Source organism: Nothobranchius furzeri, chromosome 10 (assembly GCF_043380555.1).
Source record: "Nothobranchius furzeri strain GRZ-AD chromosome 10, NfurGRZ-RIMD1, whole genome shotgun sequence".
NCBI classification, from domain to species: domain Eukaryota; kingdom Metazoa; phylum Chordata; class Actinopteri; order Cyprinodontiformes; family Nothobranchiidae; genus Nothobranchius; species Nothobranchius furzeri.
The window spans coordinates 31,494,039-31,516,628 of NC_091750.1; the positions used below are offsets into that span (position 1 = coordinate 31,494,039).

The 22,590-nt window shown below is 41.4% G+C and overlaps 1 protein-coding gene and 1 long non-coding RNA gene across 2 annotated transcripts in view; both read left to right on the top strand.

Annotated features, from left to right (window-relative positions):
• Positions 1 to 22,590, top strand: part of ldlrad2 (low density lipoprotein receptor class A domain containing 2) — a 56,021-nt gene that overhangs the window by 13,265 nt on the left and 20,166 nt on the right. The gene's annotated exons all lie outside the window — the stretch shown is intronic.
• Positions 14,506 to 22,590, top strand: part of LOC139072175 (uncharacterized) — a 12,014-nt gene continuing 3,929 nt past the window's right edge. The window contains exon 1 of the long non-coding RNA XR_011521768.1: positions 14,506 to 14,628. This is a non-coding gene — a long non-coding RNA (uncharacterized lncRNA). The remainder of the gene's footprint in view (positions 14,629 to 22,590) is intronic.

Below are 22,590 nucleotides of genomic sequence, written 5' to 3' on the forward strand. Positions count from 1 at the left end.
GGACGTTACTGAGTTGTCTTGGGAGGAGGTCAGGAACAACCTTAGTGTGAGTTCCAGTCAAGAGGGGTTGGGGTAGTGAATGGTTGGGATTTTACAATGGAATGCTAGGAGTTTGATTGCTAACGGACAAGAATTTGAAAGATATATTGATGAATTATTGGAGAAACCGGATATTATTTGTGTTCAAGAAACTTGGTTAAATAAAAAATTAGAATTTAAATTATATCCATACAGAATAATTAGATGTGATAGAGAAGATGGTATTGGAGGAGGTTGTGCTATTTTTATTCATGTAAATCTGAATTTTAGAATAATTAAAATAGGAACTGATGATGAATATATAGGAATAGAATTGTATGTCAGAAGTTGTATATAGTCTATTATTATAATCCATGCAAACATTGGATATTATTAAGCTTAAATTAATTCTGGAAGGGAATTATGATCAGGTGGTAATGTGTGGGGATTTTAATTCTCATAGTTCTTTGTGGGGAGGAATTAAGGAGGATATGAATGGGGAAATCATTGAAGAGTTCATGGATAATATGAATTTAGTCTGTATAAATGATGGTAGAGGGACAAGGGTAAACGTGACTACGGGTAAAACCTCGGCTATAGATCTAACAATGGTGTCGAATGCATTAGCGGGAAACTGTAATTGGGAAGTTTGGGAATGTAATCTGGGGAGTGATCATTATATAATTTTTACGAAACTTTATAGGGGTGAGGAAGTATATCTGGACAAAAGTGTTGGTAGTTGGGTATTTAAAAAAAGCTGATTGGGATAAATTTAGAATTATGTGTGAAGAAGAGAATGGAAGGATTGATATGGAAGAGGATATAGATATAGTGGAATTAATTTTTAGGAGAGTGATAATTGAAGCTGCGGATGTTGCTATTCCTTAAAGTAAAGGGACCATGAACAGGGGCGGATTTAGGACTGAAGAAGATCCGGGGCTTAACGCAAACGCAAACACACACACACACACACACACACACACACACACACACACACACACACACACACACACACACGTGACATGCACTAGTCAACATCATATATATATATCTTGTACCACATAATTTTTAATCTGAAGCTACATATTAAGCATATTCAGGGCAGAGTATTGTTCCTGTTAGTGTTTAGTGTGAGATGATAGTAAATATTCCCTTTCTTTCTCCAACAACTTTACCTGATAGTAAGCTAACTTTAGGCAAACCAGCAGCACAACAAATATTTTCAAATAAGACTCACAAACCTGAGTCAGCACCAGTCTCATCAAAGCTGGGGTTCTGTCGCCGTACTTTTGGTCTAAAAACGTCCTTATGTCCATCTTCACTCATGCGTTTCAGGCAGAGAGTGTAGAAGAAGCCGGCTGCTGAAGGGCTTCTTCTTCAGTGGTGGAGGCTCAGGCAGGCTGTATACAAACTACTGCCAGCTGCTCCCTCTCTGTTGGACTTTGGTACTGCATGTTACTTCTGCGATTTAGATCCGGGGCTTTCCATAAAACATCCGGGGCTTCAGCCCAAGTAGCCGGGCCTAACGCCGCCCCTGACCATGAAAAAGAAGACTGTTCTGTGGTGGAATGAACAATGTGAAAAAGCAATTAAGGAGAGAAATAAAAGTATTAAAGTTTTGAGAAAGACTCATAATTTTGACAGTTTATTAAAATATAAAAGATTACAGGCTGAAACAAGAAGAGTAGTTAAGAGAGCAAAAATGGAAAATTGGAGAGGGTTTTGTGATAAAATAGGAAGAACTACATCTGTAAGTGATGTTTGGGGTATGATAAGGAAAATGAAGGGAGTTTATAGAGTTTAGATACCCAGTTCTCAAGGTAGGTGTAGAGGTTGCTATTAGCAATGAAGAGAAAGCGGAAATGTTGGCTAAAACTTTTATAAAAATTAATAGTGATGATAATTTGTTGGAAGATAGTTGGAGAAGAAGAGAAGAAATCAGAAGGACCGATATTGTTGAAGATGATGGTGGGCGGAGACTGACGACAATTGACGCTCCATTTACAGTTTTTGAACAAGAGTGAGCGATGGGGAGAACTAAAGTGACATCATCTGGTAAGGATTATATTAATTATGAGATGCTTAAACATTTAGGGGATAAGATGAAGGGAAGGCTGTTGGAGTTATATAATAAAGTCTGGGAAAAAGGAAAATTACCAAAAAATTGGAAAGAGGCAGTAATAATTCCGATAATTAAACCTGGGAAAGATCCAAGTATTCCGGAGAACTATAGGCCGATAGCTTTAACATCTCATATAGGTACAGGAAAGAATGGTTACGGATAGGTTAAATTATTATTTAGAAAGTACGAATTTGTTAATGAAATATCAAAATGGGTTTAGAACTGGAAGAGGAATGATGGACGCCATAGTGAGTCTGGAAAATGATATTAGGAAAGCACAAAGCCATAAAGAGAGTTTAGTTATAGTTTATTTTGATATTGAGAAAGCTTATGACATGGTGTGGAAGGAGGGCTTGCTGATTAAATTAAAAAGGTTGGGGATAGAAGGAAGAACATTTGATTGGATTAGGGACTTTATGTTTATTACATACATTCAGATAAAAATAGGTGATAGATTGTCAGAGGGTTATAGAGTGGACAATGGGACGCCACAGGGAAGTGTGATCAGTCCTGTTCTCACAGGCAAGATGGCGGTTCCAGCAGTGGGCACGGCGACACATCTCTCAGCCTTCAGATTCTTGCTGCTTTTATATGTTCTGAATGTGTTTTTGGCATCTTTTCACAGTGTTTCTGGCCTTCTCGTTTATGATCGCCAGACACTTTTTGAAATCAAGGAATCCTATGAGCTTTTTTGGAATAATTTTTTACTGGGAGGATGCTCATCAAACCTCCCTCCTCCACCTGTCATCTCAGCCGCTCCCGCCTCTCCTCCTTCGGTCACAGGCTCTCTCTGGCGGAGGCCTCGGAAAAGAGGACGGCGCTCAGGTGTGTTTGTCAGAATTAGAGCTTATCAGCGGTCATGCGGAGGATTATCCGGAAAATTAAGCCGTCGATGGATCCAGCCGATCTTCCTAGGAGACCAGGCATCACCGTCATATCAGATGACGGGAGCTTTTCCGCAGAGGAAGCCGCGTCTCGGGAGAAGCGGCATGATCTTTTCGAATCTCCGCTCCTTTCCCAGATTCCAAGCAGATGCAAAGGGTTCTACAATTAAGATGTGTCTACTCAATTCCAGATCCCTGGTAAATAAAACTTTTATTCTAAACAACTTTTTTAAAACGCATCAGCTGGGAATCATGTTCTTGTGTGAAACGTGGATCCAGGGAGAGTCTGTGCCATTTTCTGAACTTATTCCTCCAAACTGCTCTTATTTGAATACCCCTCGGACTTCTGGGAGGGGTGGAGGGTTGGCTACAGTGTACAGGAACTGTTTTCGTTGTCACAAACTACCTCAACCTAGTACCTTCTGTACTTTTGAACTCCAACTCTTTGAGCTTCGGCTGCCTCCGACAGTGCTTTGTGCCCTTATCTACCGCCCTCCCAAAATGAACAATAACTTTATCAGAGAGTTCGATGACTTTGTATCCGGAGTCGCTCTCGAGTATGATATGTTTTTTGATTGTTGGCAATTTTAATATTCATTTATGTGGTGAGGCCAAACCCTTGGTTAAGGAGTTTTTAAAGATCATCGACTCATTTAACCTAGTTCAGTGGGTTACTGGTACAACTCATGAAAAAGGTCATACGCTGGATTTAGTTTTGTCGCACGGTTTAGGTGTAAACATTACAAACATTCTCGATCAGGGTATTTCTGACCATTTTCCAGTCCATTTTACTTTGGAATTACACGGCTCAGTGGAGAGAACTGCAATGCAAGGACAGAGAAGATTTTTTAATGACGGGACTGTCTCTGATTTTTCTACTGAATTCTCAGCTGTTGATTTTATGGACTCAACTTCTGTCAACGACTTAGCTGATTTTTTAAATTCTACTTGCTTAAACATCCTTGATGATGTGGCTCCCCTGAAAGCTGTGCGGTATAATAAAAAAAAATCTGGAGCCATGGCTGAATGAAACCACACGCGCCTGTAGACGGAAGTGCAGGCGTGCTGAAAGGAAGTGGCTACATGTGTCTCTACTTGCACTGCGTGACTGTCTGACTGTTTATCAGAACTGTGTGAAACAGGCAAAATCTGAGTTCATGTGCAACCTTGTTTCCACCGATAGCCACAGACCGCAGGTTTTGTTTAGTGCTTTTAACAGTATTGTGAACCCCAACATTGGAAGTAGTTGTATACCTTCTCAAAAATTATGTGACCGCTTTTTGTCCTTTTTTTTTTGTCGGAAAGATTTCACAGATTAGATCTTCCATTTTAACATCCTCTATCATAGATCCAAGTTCTTATCCAGATTGTTTAACATCATGGTGTCAGTTTCAACCTGTCTCCGTAGAGGAGTTATCAGATATTGTCCATCGTTTAAAGTCTTCAGTCTGTCCACTTGATGTTATTCCACCTCGTATGTTTAAGCAGGCCTTTGACCGTGTTGCTTCAGCTGTGCACAGCCTAGTTAACTGTTCTCTTCTCTCAGGGTGTGTTCCGCTGTGTTTTAAACAGGCTATAGTGAATCCCCTTTTAAAGAAGCCAAGCCTGGACACAACTTGCCTTTCTAATTACAGACCTATTTCCAAACTTGGTTTCTTATCAAAGGTTCTGGAGAAAGTTGTCCATGCACAGCTACAGGATTATTTATCTATACATCACATTTCAGACAAATTTCAGTCGGGGTTTAAAGCACGGCATAGCACTGAAAGTGCACTTCTACGAGTGGTGAATGACTTATTAATGATCACTGATTCTGACAACTCAGCTGCTTTAATGCTGCTAGACTTATCTGCTGCTTTTGACACCACTGATCGTGATATTCTGTTGTCTCGATTAGAGTCGTGTGTTGGTATAAGGGGCACAGTGCTTGATTGGTTTCAGTCTTTTCTACAGGACAGGTCTTTTTCTGTGAACTTGGGAACTTTTACATCCCCACCTGCACCTGTGACTTGTGGTGTTCCACAAGGTTCCATTTTAGGGCCAACACTTTTCTCACTGTATATTTTACCATTGTCCTCTCTCTTCGCCAGACACAACATTACTTTTCATTGCTTTGCTGATGACCTTCAGATATATCTCCAGCTCATCCCGGATTCAGCTGTTTCTTTAATGGCCTGCTTAGCTGATTTGAAGCAATGGATGTCAATTAATTTTATGAAACTGAATGACCTGAAGACAGAGATTTTAGTTTTTGGCAGTGGAGACCTGTTAAAGGGTGCGGTGAGCCCACTTGTGGGCCATTCCCATCTGTACCGGGTCGGCCCGGGCCGGGTAGCGTAGGTTGTTTACATATCTGGGTGGCCTGGTATTTTTCCGGGCCAACCAAGGCTCATTCTCAGCCCTCTTCTCGAGGGGGTCTGCTTCAGGCTGACCAGGGCCAACACACCCACTGCTGACAGCAAATTCACACCTTCCATTAGAGCACGCCTCTGATTGGTGGGTAGAATCAGCCCACATGGGCTTAAGACAAGGATGTGTGGAATCAACCGGGCCAGGCTGGGGCCGACTGGGGCTACCCGGCCCGGGCCGACCCGGTACAGATGGGAATGGCCCAATAGTTCCCTTTCAGATTTTGTAAAGCCTTATGTGAAAAACCTGTTTTTTTTATGGATGGTTCGTTTAAATTGGACAGACAGATAAGTGCAGTGGTCCAGTCTGGTTTTTATCACTTGAGACAACTTGCTAAGGTTAAGTGCTATTTGCCGGAAACTGTCTTTGAACATGTTGTTCATCTCTTTGTCTCCTGTCGACTAGATTACTGCAATTCCCTGTACTATGGATTAGGGCATTCGTCCTTAAACCGCTTGCAACTGGTGCAAAATGCAGCAGCCCGCCTTTTAACATGTACCAGGAAGCATGATCACATCTCTCCAGTGCTTGCTTCCCTTCACTGGCTGCCAGTGCATCACAGGAATCAGTTTAAATTGTTGCTTTTTGTTTATAAATCACTTTATGGTCTGGCCCCTCCTTATATAGATGATTTATTGTCCCCCTACACTCCTGCCAGGAATTTGCGGTCGGGTTCACAGTTTTTATTATCAGTTCCAAAGGCTCGCCTAAAGACGAGAGAAGATAGGGCTTTTTCTGTGGCCGGTCCTACACTCTGGAACAGTCTTCCTCTGCAGATCAGGACCTCACAAAGTCTGGATGTCTTTAAGTCCTTGCTTAAAAGTCATTTATTCAACCTGGCTTTTATGTAGGATAATTTTATTTTGACATTGTCATTCTTTCTAATTTTTATTGATTTTATAATTGTGTGATGTAATGCTGTTTTATCCTAACTTGCTAATTTTTATGGTTTCATGGTTTTTAGTTATACTTGTTTGCGATTTTATCTTCTGTGTTGTACAGCACTTTGGGTTGCGGAAGCAATAATACGTGTGCTTTAGAAATGAATGTGACCTTGACCTTGAGTTCTGAAGCAGAGACAGGAGTGAGTAAATGCAGATCGGCAGCTTAAAGAGTTATGGGATTCAGCTTACGGTTTCCAGGTATTTGAGAAGGCTTTGAGAGGAGGGTAAGTCAAGGCTGACTGAGTGAGTCGAGTGAGAGTCAGAAGTAATGGCTGGGAGCTGAGCACCAGAGTACGAGATGTCCAGGTTGGCAGGTGGGGGTTGGAGAGCAGGCGGTCAGGGGCGAGCGACGGAGCTGGCATGCAGGGTTTGAATCCGATGAGTCTATTTCTTGATGATGGAGGCTGGCTGGTGGAGGAGAAATTCCCGAGGTGGACAGAGGAAACAGGACAGGTAAGTACAGGGAGGCGAGGTACACAGGAGATAAAAACTAACTTAGATACAGGCAAGGAGCTGGCAAGAGTACTACCCAATACTGAGTATCATCCGGCACTGATGAGTTGTTCCGACGCTCCTTAAATCTCCTGACCACTCATGAGCAGATAGGCAGCAGCTGCTCTCTGGACACACCCACCCGCACACAGAAAGACACAGAGTGAAACTCAGCACAGACCATGACATGCACGGTCTCCCTAGCAAACTCACTCATAAACTCCATCTTGTTCAGAATTCAGCAGCACATATTATTAGTAGAACTAACACTTTCCACCACATCACCCCGGTCCTCCAGCAGCTTCATTGGCTTCCCATAAAATTCAGGTCCATTCTACTCCATACATTCAAAGCCACCCATTCCATATCCCCTCCATACATTGCCAGTCTCATTACCATTGCTACACCATGCCGTTCTCTCAGATCCTCCTCCTCCATCCAACTGGTAATTCCCTCATTCCACCTCAGCACCATGGGTAGTAGGGCTTTCAGCTGCTCTGCTCCCCGTCTCTGGAACTCTCTCCCTCCTGACATTAGAAACACCGATAGCTTCAACCTCTTCAAAACCAAACTCAAAACCCAAACCACCTACTGTTTGTGATTTAATCTATTTTATTCTGTTTTATTCTGTTTCCTTGTCCTTTAAGCTACTGTCTGAGGTGGCTCACTAAAATTGGGTCCATTTATAATGACTCTTACAAGTGGGAAGACTTCTCTGAGAACCCAATGTTCTCTGATCGTTGGTGCCATTCAGGTTTTGTATTAATTTCAGTTGAGCTACTTCCCATCAACATGGGCTCCTTTGGGCCATTCCTGGACGTCAGTGCAGGAGGATCTAGTGGTTTCCCAGGGAGACTGGGCTAATAAACTCCAAGGGTAGTCATAAATTTTCTCATTATTTAGCCTGTGGCTCAGAGCCAAGGGAGAGTGGGTGACCAGGTGGGGGCTGCTGCAGATGGATCTTCCCATAGAGGGACTCACCAAGCAGTATGGTGACAATAATGTGGAGTCATTGTAAGGAGGTAAAATGTGTGATGAATTTTCTGGCTGTTTTTATGTGTGTGTACTTGTGGATTGAAGATTGGGTTTGAAAAGCAAAGCTGAGTTAATCCCATTCACAGAGGCAGTGTGTGTAATTCACAGTGAAACCTATGAAATCAGAGATATATTGACACCATCTGTGAATTTATGAAGTTTGCTTCAGCATGCTGTGATCAGTGCTAGCTGGACATGAGAAGCAAAATAAAAGGTTGAATTTGTAGTAAATAAACTCAGTTTATATAAGAATTTCATCAGCCCAGTCATGTTTGGTAATGTGGTGCTGCTTTACAATAAGGCTGAAGAAACTGGACCCATTGTATCATAGTGCACTACATTTTATCACTGGTTCTGGTCACCATGCACAGCACTGCCCTCTGTACTCCTGCAGGTTATTTGGATGTCTTTAGTCTACAAGTCTCTACCTGGTCTGACCCATTATCTGATTATGTATTTGCAGAACAGTATGTGTCGCTGTGTGAGTCATAACGGCTTTCGGAGTATGCAAAGGGAACATATCCAACAGGCTCTAATGGTTCAAAGTTAATCAATATTTTACTTGCTGAGTTTGTGTCATTTTAAATGTGTTTTTGTTGCTCTATCTTCATGTTTAGACAGCCACTCATCTCAGAAACAGATAGTAAGCCAACAGAATTCTTTATCAGAAAGACTTCAGGTTGTTTCTGCTACTTGTGATTGTTTACAGAGTACTGAGAACACAGAGCATCTTCCCAGCTGCAGCAGGCGCCTCTCGTTTGTCTTAACTACTTTCATAAACTACTGTTAGGGCAAAAATGATTCTGTCTGGTGCTTTCAGCACTGCACAAATGTGAAAAATATAGCTTATCTCGACTTTTGTAAAGTTTCCGAGGGCCATCGGGCAGCGGCAGCAGAGATAAATGTAGTGGAATATTGTTGTATATTCTTACACTGTTATTAGGTCCAGATATTATAATCAGAAGAGGTTGTTTTTACCTTCAGGGAGTTTTATTTAAACACTTTGTATTGACTTAGAGACAAGAAAAGAGAGAGTTGGGATCGTTTAAGAATCTTTAATTTCTATAATTATAAATTCAAACAATCTACCAGGACTCTCTATGATGGATGCATATGGATTTGAATGTTATAGTGTTGGTGTGTGTGTGTGTGTTTGTTCAGAATCTCTAGGCTGCCGTAGGCGGATCTGGTCTTCTGATGTTATGACTACGGACCACGAGGCTTCAGAAGCTCATGACATGAACCGCCATCTTGTGCCGTGACTACGTACCGTATCGGAGCCTCCCGTGTCAGATCAGGAGATGCCAGGTCCTCGAACCTTCCTTGGTACTGGAGCTGATGAAACAGCGTCCGCAGCACGACAAAACCCGTCTGCGAATCGACTCCCGGTAGCAGCGGCAGGCGTCAGCGAGTTCAGCTCTTATTTTGAAGGAACCGTCGTCTTGTTGTTCAAACGACAGACATTTCCAGCTTGACAGTTCTCAGCTTAAAGTAGAAAGTGCATCTGGCCAGTCTGCACTTCTCCTAGCGGTGATGAATCGAGAGCTGGTTGAAACTACGTTGAGTCTATGATGTAACATCAGAGACGATCTCTGAAAAATGTCCGTGTCACGAACTCTGTAGTTGTCAGGAAATTTTTTTCAAATCAAATCAAATTTATTTATGAAGCGCTTTAGATAACAAATGCAGCTCAAAGCACTTTACAATATTAAAAACAAACAGGCAGCAGTCGGTTTCCCACCCCTCCCACACAGATTCACATAAGAAATCCCCTTTGTATCTCCCTCCTCCCACCCTCAGTCCCATCCCAAGCAAATGCAAATTCACACACGCACGCACGCACGCACGCACGCACGCACGCACGCACACACACACACACACACACACACACACACACACACACACGTGCGTGGCTGAGTGCAGATGTAGTAGGAACAAAGAAGACGGAAATGCCATCAAAGGAGCCAACTGCACCGGGAGCAGCAGGATTGGCAGCAGAAGTCTGGGCAAGAGGAGGCACGAGAAGCACCCCGGCCGCCACAGCCCACCGCTGCCAGCCCCCACAGAGGAAACACTGGTTTACTAATGAGACTAAGATAACAAGTTAAGAATCAAATTAAACATAAACAGCTGATAAATAAAAATCCAGATAAAAAACACTGATAAAAGATAACCAAGTAGAAACATATAATTAAATTTATAAAAATATTGTACAACAGATTATAAATACTGGTTAAAACTAATAATTATTACAAGTTAAAATTCATATATAAGAAAATATGTGTCATTTAAGTAAAAGAGTAAGTAATAAAACACTGATAAAATATATAAAAGATGGTAAAACAGGCTAAAATAGATAATTATCACTTAAAAGCTATACTAAAAAGGTGGGTCTTGAGCCTGGCCTTTAAAACAAGAACACTCTCTACGGCCCTGACGTCTTCTGGCAGACTGTTCCAGAGGTGAGGGCCATAAAACTGGAAGGATGCCTCACCTTGGTGGTGTGTCCTGACTTTTGGAATGACGAGGACATGGCTGCCAGAGGAGCGCAAGAACCACAAAGGCTCGTATTTATGAAGCAGTTCTGAGAGATCAGAAGGCCCAAGACCATTCAGACATTTTAAAACCATTAAAAGAACCTTAAAATCGATCCTGAAACGTACAGGAAGCCAATGCAGCTTGTTTAAGACAGGTGTAATGTGCTCCTGCCTCCTGGTCTTAATCAGGACACGAGCTGCTGAATTTTGTAGGAGATGTAAACCTGAGGTACTCTTTTTGGGAAGACCAGGAAGCAGGGCATTACAGTCATCAATTCTACTGGTGATAAAAGCGTGCATCAGTGGGTGTGTCCGAATCCACGGGAAGGATGCTTTTAAGAGTGCAATGACGTCACAGCGCAGCGACGAGTACTGTCCGATTTCCAAGAATACTCATTCTCGCGTCCTCAAACGCGTCCTCGCTCCGCCCACATTTGGAGGACGGGTCTGCTGTATCCTCACAGAACAAGGCTATCCCAGCATGCTATGCGCGCCGGCTGTGGATTTTCAACAGGAAGAGAAAATGGGGAGAGCTACGAAGTTTTAAACGTAAGTTTGTTAAAAACTAGCCGTAGAAACCTAAAAAGCTTAAAGCGGTTCAGTTTATAGACATGTTTCATTTGTATATTTGTTCTTTAAAGTACATTTTAGGCAGAAATCAGCCAGAACCAGTTTGTATCGCGGGTCCCAGTTATTCCTGTGTGTGTGTGTGTGTGTGTGCGTGTGGCGAATTAAACTTGTCATTTGTTTTAAGGACAATGGAGCAAATAAGCGTTTTTATTAAGCTTAGAGGTGAAGAGTGAAGCTGTTTACACACAACCACAGACGTCCTGCTGTGAAAAGTAGTTTTATATTCGGGGATTTACACAGCTGACACGTTATAATGAAGTAAAAAGTTTGTGTGAAGAATATAATTTTTATCTTCTCATGTGGATAAATGTAAAAATGTGTTTATTGCCTTTTTGTCACCTGTGGTCTGATTTTCTCTGTAGGACTGCAGGTGTCCAGGGTCAGGAGAGGCTTTACCTGGTGGTCCTCCTGGGAGAGAGTCCTTCTACTGTCATCATGTTAATGTTATTTAGCTGTTTGATGTTTGAACACGTTTATTAAAACAAATACTAACTGATAACTCTTTCTGGTCATTGATTTTATCACCAGTTTTATTATTACAGATGTTTTTGAACATGTTACATGAACAGAAAATGAAAAGATGGTAAGGAGACAAGATTATTTATAATAGGTTACACTTATTTACAGATCAAAACCAGTATGGACCAGTTATGTACGGTTAAAGCAGGATTAACCTGAGTGACTCTTCCTGGATCATTTATTTAAACTGAGTGAGCAGGAAGTCTTTAACAGTGCAGCTGGATCTGCTGCAGGAGGATCCAGACGTGGATGGAGGGCTGGAGCAGACCCGTGGCTGGACGTTTCTGGTCAGAGGAACATCATACAGGACGGTCTGCAGAGAGCTTTGGGACGCTTCCTCTGTCCACTCCATCGTCCATCTACAGGGCCTGCTGGGCTGGCTCAGACGACGGCTGTTACATCTCTGTGAATGACTTGTCTGTTAACAGTAGTGGTGGTCTGCTGGTATCTCCTGCAGGACAGAGCACCACTGACCTCCTCCACACACATCTTCCTCACGCTCATCCTGCAGACCCACAACTTCACCAGCAGCACAGTGCATGCTGACCTGTAATAGATTAAAAAAAGAGTTTTTTTATAGAAAAATGTAAAACAAAACATATAACCTGCAGTACACTGGTTCTGTTCAGTTTAAAGAAAAGCAGCAGGGAAAACTACAGAGAATTTACATTTTTAAGACATCTAATCATTATTAGGCTTAAGTTGAACAAACAAATGCACATTGAAAACACTTCAATGCTATTTTATTAAAAAGCCTGTTTTTAAAGCATTTTACCCTCATTTGATACAGAATAAGTTCTAAGGTCCAATTTACAACAGAAAACATCCTACTGCATTCAACATTTATAATGCATGTGGTTTATATTAATTACCTACATGATAGTACTCTGTAGTAATGTGTTGTGTGTGTTTAACAAGTTCATTCTGTAGCTTAAAACATACATGAAACCATCTAAAGTTAACATGTAAGTCCTGAAAGCTTCTAGAATAAACAAAGTTACTTTACCTGAAAACGGTTGTGAACAAACGCTGCTGATGGACGTGAAGCTGCTGTAGCTCCTTAATATTCCTGCTCCATTTTCGCTAGCTTTAGCATTTTTCCTTTGCGTGTAGCTGCAGCCACGGCTGGGACGGGACCTACGGGCCACCGTAGAGGTGAAGGCTAGACTGTCCAAATTCAGAGCCGCTGACTTCCGGTTTTAGGGGTCTTCAAGGACCCGGCCTTGCTAGACCGGCGAGGACCCGTACTCATAAGCATCCTTCCCGTGGATTCGGACACACCCAGTGTCTCTGTATCGGCCAGAGAAAGAAAGGGGCGGACTCTGGCGATGTTTTTCAGGTGATAAAAGCCAATTTTTGTACTGTTCTTAATGTGGGGGATAAAAGTAGCTCAGAGTAAAAAATTACACCCAGATTATTCACTTGAGAAGATGAATTAATATTTAGTGACTGTAGCTTTGGTAAAAGTTTCTCTCTCTGGGTCTCAGGACCGATGACTAAAACTTCGGTTTTGTCCCGGATAAGCTGGAGAAAGTTTTCTGCCATCCAGGATTCAATATCCAAAATGCAATTAAAAAGGGCATCCAATAGTCGTGCATCATCAGGAGACACGGAGATGTACAACTGTGTATCATCTGCATAAATGTGAAATTGCACTCTAGGTCGCCCGGTGACGCCACCAAGTGGAAGCATATACAGATTAAAAAGCACTGGGCCTAAAATTGAACCCTGGGGTTAGTTTAGAGAAGAGGCTGTTGTGTTTTCCAAATACTGCATCAGTCCAAGCAAGACAATTTATTTCTGTAATTATTCTGTTTTAGTAGCTATTAACAGAGCACTGTGCATTGTTGTGTGCATCACTGATATCCGGTCTACGAGGACGTCATGCGATGACAAAGGTTCCGTCTTGCTTGAAATGCAAGCTGTGATCAAATTTTAATGCGTCTTTTTTTCTAATTATTTAATCATAATTAATGTGTTAAAGTCCCATCCATTTTATATATATATATATATATATATATATATATATATATATATATATATATATATATATATATATATATATATATATATGTGTGTGTGTGTGTGTGTGTGTGTATATGTGTGTGTGTGTATTGTAACATTTTAAGTGGTTACTTTTAACAAATTGTCAATAGAATATAAAGGTATTCAATAAAATGTAATATTTTGTAAAAATATTGATTATCAATATTATTGAACCTTTAATATTTGATTGATGATGAAACTAGGAAATTTGGGTAAACCAGGGAAACAACACTCATCAATAATTTGACACAGACGCAAAATATAGTTTATAAAAATCAGTCTTACTATATTTCTATAACTAATGATCATATAGAATAAATGATTATTAATATTATAATCATTATAAATAATTATTTATTTATTGAAAAGAGGATCTAAGATCTTATTAAAAGTCTGGGTTTATAAAATAATCTGGCTGAATGTAGGGAGATTTAATTACTTATTAAATTATGAATAAAGCACCCAACACCAGTGTGTGTAGAGCTACGGTACCCATATGGTGAGGGTTCTCGGCGATCAGCGTCACAGCGAAGTCGGTTCAGCCAGGCTGCCAGATGGAATTGACTTCTGGATTATCCAAAGGTCATAGCATTCCTTTTAGTTCATAAGATACCCCCGGGTGACTGCTGGCAGCTCTGATTTAGTGGTTTGCATCTGATGGAGTTTGGCGGGTTAAAACAAATAATAGTTATTTGATCTTGAAAAAGTGTAGTTGTACACCACTAAAAGTGTTCTATTGTGGGATCTGCTGGATCTCACAAAAGGTGCCCATTCAGCATCTTGGCAGGAATTAAATTTTCTCCTTTTGTGCTGTGAGGCTGCAGATATGGGCCTGATCCTTCCTGGTTGTTTATTTATTATTTTTTTAAACAGGAGGGATTGCTGGAGCCGAAGGGCCTGACTAAAGCCTCTCTGGACAAGCTGGTGGAGGTCACGGGGCTCAGCAGGGGAGAAGGTAGAGACCTCACTGAGGAAAATCCTGGAATGACTGGGTCAGCAAGGATAACACTCTTATGGACTACAAGTAGAACTGAGCAATATGGCCTCAAATTAGTGTCACGTTGAAAGTTCTTGTTTACATCCTGGTAACTGCACACATCCACACAAGCTGGAGGACAAGAACCCCGTCTCCAACCACTATCCAGAGATGTATTTCTGAGATTTAAGCTAACAAAGTAAAACCTAGGGATTTAGATATTACTACTTTTGATCATCTAACACATCCTTGTGCACATGAACAAAGAAGAAACATCTCAAAGCTAACGTGTTTAGCACAAAGCTTCCAGATACATTTCAAGTAGGGCTAATGAGCTATGAGATGACAGTCCTCCTCAAAACTATCACCTGGACAATGAAGTGTGTCACAGGTGTCAAACTCCAGATCTTGAGAGCTGCTTTCCCCACATGTTTGTGTTTTCCTGTTTCAACACACCTGATTTCAATCAGCAGGTGACTAACAGGCTTCTGGAGAGCTTGGAGCTGCTGCACAGGTGAATCAACTGTTGGAACAGGGAACAATCATCTTCCCTGGGGCCGGCCCTCGAGGACCAGAGTTTGACACCTCTGTTGTGGGTTGGTGCTGAAGGATGGATCGCCGTGACACCGCTTGTCTTTGAAGACGAACAGATACTCTGTTTATTCTGATGAGTAATGTAAACAAAAACATGAAACAAACGACATTGAAGGCTGCCAGCTACAACACATTTATGTAATTATTGTAACTAGACCGTTACCGCGGGTCACACAGAACTACACACCACCCCGGTGTTTTCACTTTCACACTTTTAAGTCTCAGAACCGATCAGCATCAGCATGCTGGCATAATTATATGCTGGCAATTATGATGCTGATTGGCTGCACCTGGCGGTAAGGCGTTTCCTGTTTTCAGTGTTGCACTCCGTGTAGCTGTTTGGTGTTTGGGGCTCGCTAAAGCTGATTTAATTTCTCTGTACTAGGATATCTCTGAGTTATTGTAGCACATAAGCACCCTAAAACACACATTTACTGTTGTTCCACCTAGCTTTTAGGGAACCATTTGAGTTTGCACACAGTTTATTTGGTGTTGAACAGTTAATTGTCCAGTTAGCTTAGCCTCAGCACGGCTATGGCTGCTTCTGTCTCTGCTTCTCCGTCTCCTATCTCTTGCTCTCTGTGTCAGATGTTTAGTTACTCCTCTGCCTCCTTTAGCGATAATGGTACGTGTAATAAATGTAGCATTTTTGTAGCTTTGGAGGCGAGGGTGTCGGAATTGGAGTCCCGGCTCCGCGCTGTTGAAAAGCCCGTGAACAGCCGTAGCTACATAGCTAGCGCCAGAGGTGGAAAGAGTACTAAAATTTCCTACTTAATTACGAGTACCAATACTTTGATAATTTTTTACTCAATTACAAGTAAAAGTACTTGCCTAAATTTTTACTCAAGTAAAAGTAAAAAGTATCGTAAACAAAATGTACTCAAAGTAAAAGTTACTTAGTTACATTTTTGTCAGCGTAAGGATGGCTACATCCAAGTAGTGCTAAATTACAACGCCAGTTCACAATTCGCTCGTGTGTGTGTACGCGCGCACACACACACACACACACACACACACACACACACACACACACACACACACTCAAACACGCAAGGCTTGAAGGAGGGATTTCTGTCCAATCAGTGAGAACATGACGTGCACATTGATTGGAAGAGGTTATTCTAGGATGGTAGGTTTCAATTGTGATTAAAATTATTCTTTATTTTGAGAAAAAGATCATTTTTTTAGATGCCATCAGTGTGTGAGGTATCTCAATGTTCTCATGACAAAACTAACATGAGACTGTTCTAACCTGTCACATAACAAGCTAAATGAAAATCAAACATGTCAGATGGAGCGTATGACAGCTGCTAACGTTGGCCCTGCCCTACTTTACCTCTACATTACAGTTCCTTTATCCATGTCCATCCTAGAGCTCCTCTCTGACCTTCATGCTTATTTAGAGCAGCTGATGTTTAAAGTTAGCAGAGTTCATCCTTGGTAGTGGGTTCACTCACTCATTTAACCGATCACCACTGAAACCAGTTTGTTCATTCCAATCCTCCTAAATAATCCTCCAATCGTCCAACTGGAATCCTTAAGGGTCCCGTAACGTCCATCCTGTCAGAACAGGCCTTGGGAGCCCAGGTGTTACTAGAACTAATGGTGTCTCCTCACCAGTGTTGGGCAAGTTACTTCAAAACTGTAATGCATTATTTATTACTTGTTACCCTCATTTTAAAGTAATTCATTACATTACAATATTACTGATTTTAAATTGTAAGGCATTACACTACTTTTGCATTACTTTAAGTTACTTTCACCAAAACAACTTCAATATGAATCTGGTCATGTGACGCTCAGTGAGCTCATGACATATATGTGGAAGGTGATGTGGTGTCTGAGCTAGGGTTGCTGTTAACAACAGTCAGATATAATAACAGTGCTTTAAAATGATTGTTTATTAAATAAAAACAACAACAATCTGTACTCTCAGCACGCTGCCATCTTATATTAACTGAGCAGGGAGTGAGGTGGTGGGGGCTCCAAGCCTATATTTGCCTTGGTCCCCAAATGCCTTGATACGGCCCTGGATGTGGGACTGACTTCTGGGGTGATCTGATTCTATCACATGTATAAATATTAAATGCTTATATATTATTGCTTTTCACTGGTAAAAATGTGTATGGGGGATAAATCTACCTACTTTTTTCTTTTTTTCTTGGTTTTATGTGAATATTTTCCTGCCCTTTCTCTCTCTAACCTTCCTGCGTGCTGCATGTTTTCTCCGTCTTCCAGAAAAACTGTTTCCTAGACTTCCTACCTTCTAACGATCAGCCAGAGGGATCTTCACATGCGCGGCGCTCCAGCAGTAATGAGTTGAAATCACCGGGGCCCAGATTATGAACTCAGCTGAGGCAAAGCATGTCAGAAAAGCACAAAATACCAGAGAACATGCGCTGATATGAACGATCGCAGGTGAATTATTTTGTTTTAGTGGAGCAATTTTGTGAATGTTGCAGCGGCCGCGTGCAGGACGCAGCTGGAGTACCTGAGCCGTTACCACTGCGTCCTCTCTGCCCGCAAAGCTGAGTCCATAAATGACGTAATATATGCAGATACTGGATCTTTCTTCGGGTTTCCCGCAATTTGAATTTTTAAGGAACACATCTTGATTCTGGGTTTAAAAATGCATTGTAATTACTGCGTTACTGACAACTGTACAGAGTAAATATTACCATTTTCTTTCCCTGTAATGCCTTACATTACCACATTACAGCAAAAAGCAATGCATTACAGTAATTAATTACTTTTGTACCGCATTACTCCCAACACTGCTCCTCACCAGCGTGAGCCAGTCTGTGAAGGTTGGACTCCAAACATGAACTTTAAATTCATGCATTCATGAATTCAGGAGGATTGCTGTAAAGTCACTGACACTAGTCAGTGACTTGATGCAACCTGCTGGGTTCCTTATATAGGAAACATTATTTCTGATTGTCTTAATGAACTGACCTGAATTGGAATGTTTATTATGTGAAGTGCCTTGAGACGACTCTTGTCGTGATTTGGCGCTATATAAATAAACTTGAATTGAATTGAATTGAATCTCCTCTTGTAGCACTTAAACATGTTTTAAAAGGCTTGTATCATGATAAGTTACACCTCCCAGAGACCAAAGATAAGATAAAACATTATCATAGACACTGCAGAGACGTCATTATTTATGAAATGGAGGTTATTTTCCTGAGCCGTTACTTCAGCCAAGATATATGATACATGGATTTGATGAAACCATGCTGTCTCATGCAGTCCTATATGTGTAACACACACACACACACACACACACACACACACACACACACACACACAGCAGCATGTTAGAATCATTTGAATGACTAATTTAACTACACTGAACTGCTTTAGTAATACTTTAATCTCTTATTCTGGAGTAAAATAAAGAAACAAGCTAAATCATCACATATCTGTGGCATCAAGAAGCATCTTCTGAGTTCAAACACAGGGATGGAGCTCAATGTTTACACCTGAACAGTATCAGGATGTTTTAACCCACGGAGGCCTGCAGGTATCCTGTTTTATGAGCAGAGCGCTGAGAATCCGCTTGTTAGGAGCACTAAACGTTATTTTGCTGCTTCCGTGCGGAGCGGTAGAGAAACACATTTCAAACACGGAACCGAGTCCGGCTACCGAACCTGTCGCGAGCACGTCCCATTTGTCGGTTCCGTTAAAACCCAGTTCCGTTAGAACTTATAAGACTGTGCTACTTTCTCAGGGTTCGTGGGGGTGTCGGTGAGTTTTATTGTACTAGACCCTGGTTTGGACTTCCTAATTAGAATCAGTCTTCTATTTTAAGGTAAAATGATATGCAGTACTTGTTTCTTTGTGAGAGCACACTTCCTTTTTAATCAATCCCGTTATCTATTGGTTTAGATACTAAGGCGAAGCCCAGCGGGTGGCCGTCCTTCGCTGGCAATTCTTTGGTTTATTAGGATTAATTGCGCCCCTGTCAGCTTTTGTGGGCGTTGGTAACTATAAAATCATTCTTGTTAGTTGATCAGGCTAACATAGATTTATCAATTTATCTAATTAATCCAACCTTCCCAGCGCTGGCGGAGACTTTTTCACACTTGCAATCAGAGCCTAATTTAACCTACTAATGTTTTGTTTTTATTTAGATCTAGATTATTTTATCATCCTTAAGACATCTCGTTACTCGCGGGAGAGGAGAAGACGAGCTCCTTTATCTTAAGGTTTCTTTTATTAATCTGTCACAAACCGTAAAGCAAATCCTGATAATTCAGGAACCTGTAATTAATGTGCTTACCTCTCCTTAAGATATGGTCAGGGCTGCCACTTGTCCCTTCAAAGAGGACCTTTAAAGAATCAGGAATGTGGATCTTTTTCAAAAAATTTATTATAAGATTAAAAAATACAAAAATGAGTAGATATAAAACTGACCACTTCCCCCAAGGAGAAATTAGTCCTAATGATTAATTAAGAATAATGAGTTGGCTTACACCAACTTTGTCTTCAAGATCTACTGTGTCTGTCGACTGCCCCAACTGTGTGTGTCCAAAAACTGACCTGTCGTCCTCCGTCCCCCGTCCAGAGGACGACCTCTCCAGCTCTGCTCTGTCTCTCTCTGTCGTCTGCCCCAACTGTTCTCAGCTCTGCTTCTAGCTGCTCTTTTATACTCTTCTTGGGAACATTCTAGACAAGGTAAAAAGTCTTCTAGTTACACATATATCATATTACGTGACAGTAAGATCATGGGGTCATTTACCAGTTACACACTTTTTAGCTCAACACAAGACATTTGTTATCATTTTTGCTACATGCAGCATTCTTCATGAAGGCTTTTTTTAGCTTAACACAGATCATTAATCATCATCTTTGTAGAAGATCTTCAGTTTCCCTCTGAAGTGCAGCATTCCTGACGAAGGCTTCTTGATCCAATGAGCTGTTTTCACTCTATTCCAGTCCCTTCTTTCCTGCCAGAGGTCGGGTCCTCCTGACCTTTTGCCCAGTTCTGTCCTCTTGTCCCTGCAACCCTTCTGTGACCCTCAGCTTGGATGTTTGTTGTGCAGTTGGGCTCCTGTCTTTTGGGTGATTTTACTCGCATAAGCAAGTTCGGTGTGTTTCAGTGTGGGTCCAATCTTATCTCTGTGGCCCACCTGTTGACCCCGTTTCTTGCCGCTGTCTTTGGCATGTGGGAACTGGCAACAAACCGAGCAGAATTCTGATGACGTCACACCGGTGCGCGAAGGTGCGGGTTCCAACCCACAGGAGAGGAGGGAGAGAGGAGGTAAACAGCGAGTTGATCGACTGAACTGATGTCTTTGAGCAAAAGTGTACACCCACACACCCCCCACGGTTTAGACATGGCGCTCATGCAGGTGTCTCTTTCCGTTCCGACGCTGCTTCACGTAATATTAGTAATTTATTAAGCCTATAATTTATTTTTACTCAGTAACGGATATGATTTAAAATGTAGCGAATTACAATTCTTTTTAAAAAACTTACTCAAGTAAAAGTAAAAGTACAACTTTTAAAAATGACTTAAAAAGTATAAATATACAAAAAAGCTACTCAATTACAGTAAGGTGAGTAAATGTAATTCGTTACTTTCCACCTCTGGCTAGCGCGGGGCTAACTAGCTCAGAACCACCCCGTAGCGACCCTCCAGCAGAACCCGAGCAGCCGGGACCTCAGGCCGGCTGGATGACGGCACGCAGGAAGCATAGAACCCAGCCCGTAGGCCACCACCAACCCGTCCACGTTTCTAATAGATTTTCCCCGCTCAGTCACGCACCCACTGACAAGCCGACTCTGATCATTGGCAGCTCCATAGTCAGAAACGTGGCATTAGAGACTCCAGCAACCATAGTTAAATGTTTACCTGGGGCCAGAGCGGGCGACATTAATTCTTATCATAAACTGCTGGCTAAGGATAAGCGTAAATACAGTAAGATTGTTATTCACGCTGGCGGTAACGACACCCGGTTACGCCAATCGGAGGTCACTAAAATTAATGTTGCTTCGGTGTGTAAGTTTGCCAAAACAATGTCGGACTCCCTAATTTTCTCTGGCCCCCTGCCTGATCGGACCAGTGACGACATGTTTAGCCGCATGCTGTCCTTCAACCGCTGGTTGTCTAGGTGGTGTCCTGAAAACAACGTGGGCTACATTGATAATTGGAAAACTTTTTGGGGAAAACCTGGTCTGATGCGGAGAGACGGCATCCATCCCTCTTTGGATGGTGCAGCTCTTCTTTCTAGGAATATGGCCAGTTTTATTAGTCCTCCATGACTACCCAGGGTCCAGACCAGGAAGCAGAGTCGTAGTTTAACCCACCCCTCTGCAGCTTCTGCACTGTTACCCACCCACTACCCCATAGAGACAGTGTCCTGCCCACGGCCAAAACCACACAGATTAAATATCAGGTTTAATAAAGCAAATCATGGAAATCTCATAAATATTAGAACAAATTCAACTGAGCAGAAAACTAGAAAAATTAAATGTGGGTTATTGAACATTAGATCCATTTTTTCTAAGACTTTGTTAGTTAATGACGACTTAAGAAGCCTTCTCTGGATCCAGATGACCCAAAGAATTATAGACCAATATCTAACCTTCTATTTTTATCCAAATTCCTGGAGAAAATAGTGGCCATCCAAGTATGTGAGCATATTTCCCTCTTTCCTATTCACTCTCTCTCTTAACATTTTTTCTTTTAAATCGCAATTGCTTATTCTTGCACATTTTAAATATATTTTTAAACATTTTCAAAATGCTTTTTTTCTATTTTTACAATTTTTATATTTTTTGTTTCTGTGAAGCGCCTCGTGATTTTTATCTTGAGAGGCGCTATAGAAATGATCCTTTCTTCTTCATTTAAACACTAATGATCTGTTTGAGGAATTTCAGTCTGGTTTTAGAGAGTATCACAGCACTGAAACTGCATTAGTGAGAGTTACAAATGATATTCTCATGGCCTCAGATAAGAATCTTGTGTCTGTTCTAGTCTTGTTAGATCTCAGTGCTGCCTTTGACACAGTTGATCACAATGTTCTTTTAGAAAGACTTGAACATGTTGTAGGAATCAAAGGAACAGCGTTAGGCTGGTTTAAATCCTACCTGTCTGACAGATTTCATTTTGTAAATGTACATGACAAATCATCTTCATACTCCAGGGTTACTTGTGGCGTACCACAGGGTTCAGTGCTTGGACAAATTCTTTTTACTATATATATGCTCCCAATTGGTAAAATCATTAGACAGCATGGGATAAACTTCCACTGTTATGCTGACGATACTCAGTTATATTTATCCATTAACCCTGATGAACCTAATCGGTTGGGTAGATTACAGGCTTGTCTTGAGGACATAAAAAATTGGATGACTCTTAACTTCTCGCTTTTAA